Genomic DNA, 2,500 nt, shown 5'->3' with positions numbered 1-2,500 from the left:
CTTCCGATACTTGTAAAAAAATGTTCCGGTGCCACAAGATATGCTACGAAAACGCATAGTTCAATCCCGATTATGTATCATTAAAATGGTATCTCGAAATTCCTCACATTTACAAATGCTAATTCGGAAATAGTCGCTTAATGTCTGGTGCCCGGGGTCCTCGTGCATTCTTTACATTCTTATTCATGTTCTGCCTTGTTTGTTTCCTACAATCTCTTTCATTCTCTCAGAATAGACAGAATCAAATACAATAGGTTTTATGTTTTTGTATTATTCGCAGGTTACAATAAGCAGTGTCTTCCGGCATTGGTCTTTCTGTGATGTTACTAAGCTTGTAAATCTTACTGATAATGAAGAGTGATCAATATAATTGATTATCTTGAAAACAATATCTCCACCATCCACTTTCCTTTTTACGGTATATTCATATTATTTGTCCAAGAATTTAATTTTCTTTAATTTTCTTTAATATGACTAACACGTTAAAATACAATTGATTACGAATACACATAAATAAACTTATTCGATTGATTGATTGATTTGAGATTTTCTGGCATCCTGATATAAACGAAAAACAATGACACACACTCATTAAAACCTATTTATTCATTAACATTAATGGTTTTACATGGGATTGATTCATAGATATATAGTATTAAACGGAAAATATTTCTTTGTAAATACCTATGCTGATATCTCGACAAATTAGCTTCTGTGTAAAAAAGTAAACACTCAAAAATCCTTGGACCCATAGTCACATTCAATAACAATACATATCACTGTATGCATAACTAACTGCTACGAATCAGTATCAAGATGCAACACGCGCAGAATGCAACTTCCTTTTCCAAACACTTTCTTTTCGAGCGGAAGACTCCGGGCTAAAGGTTAAGAGAAGCGTAAGAGAAGCAACACAAGTTCCAGGAGAGTTTTAGGAATGAGACCAAGCGGTTAACAACCCTAAGGGCATCCGTTTAAATTAATATAAATTAGCCACACTATAAACACAAGCCATGGGAGGTGGGGTAATAAAGCAATGTTCATCCGCCTCCTAGTGACACTTGAAGGAGAAATTAGGGAGGAAAGTCACCTGGTACAAGGTAACACTTCTAAAACACGCCGAAGGAGTTGTTCCTGTAGATGTTTACAGAGGTAACTTAAGAACTAACTTGAAAATAATTTGATTTGATATAGAGTACTCTACAGTATCACTAACTACTAAATGAAGAAAGAGACCAATACTTTCTACCTTTGTTTTTAAGTGAACACTTTGTGTGTGGTTTCTGCCTTATCCCTCGTTCCTTGAGAATACCATCATTCGGTTGATGTCTACACAGGCTATCAATACCTACAAGAAAAAAAACACAGGGAAAAATTTTAAATTTCCATAATTTATTTCTTGATGAAATCCAAACTAGACTTATTTTTTAACACGTTTTTAAAGTATGTATGGATAACCTCCAGGAGTTTATACACTTTTAGAACGTGTAGTGTAAGGTACTGAAACATAAGAATATTCAGCGAGTAGTATGGCAATGACCCGAAGACAAATAAGTTGCATAAGACAATATAATGTTTCCATAATAACACCAGTTTATTATACAACTGTATAAATACATGCAAATGTATACTTCTCTCCCACTTATACGCACTACAAACACGTGTGTGTATATATATATATATATATATATATATATATATATATATATATATGTATATATATATATATATATATATGTATATCTATTTAAATTGCGAATATACAAATGTTAATATTTATACATATATATGTATGTACAATGTGTACACATACAAATATATAAAAAATCATACATATATATTTAAAAAGATGTGTATATACACACACACACACACACACACATATATATATATATATATATATATATATATATATATATATATATATATATATATATATATATATATATACAGTACAGTATACATGTTTATTTGGGGTATATGCAAGATTGTTTGTGTGTGTGTGTGATTTGAAAGGGAAAAATCTGCACGTGACATAACCATTCTTTTTTACCCCTGACGTTCAATTAGTAAAAATAAAACTCAGATGATGCTGATTTCTCCAATAAACACTGGTAAGTTAAGGCTTGCTGACCAAGTTTTTTATTTTAGATAAAGAGGAATTTGCAAGGAGGGATATCATCCAAGATGGCCAATCACTGACCACGTGACAGGCCAGTTCAAAAGGTCCACTCTACCACCCTAGACCACGATGGCTTCCAGAATGTGCCTGCTTAATCCTTTGGCTAGCTTAGTTTGGAAAGACCCAGCAACTTATACCAGAAAAAGTTTAAGTTTAAAATCCTTCCTTCCTCACTTCTACAAGGAGGCTCCTTTCCTACTGAGAAAACATAAGTTTTTCTTTATAGTTTTGATCTCTTTCCTTCATTTTGATATCTATCCTGATTTAAATAACATCTACCTGTAGTACCTAAACTGCAATCAATGACAATGGATCCTG

Source organism: Palaemon carinicauda, chromosome 44 (assembly GCF_036898095.1).
Source record: "Palaemon carinicauda isolate YSFRI2023 chromosome 44, ASM3689809v2, whole genome shotgun sequence".
NCBI classification, from domain to species: domain Eukaryota; kingdom Metazoa; phylum Arthropoda; class Malacostraca; order Decapoda; family Palaemonidae; genus Palaemon; species Palaemon carinicauda.
Note: the sequence above shows the minus strand (reverse complement) of the source record.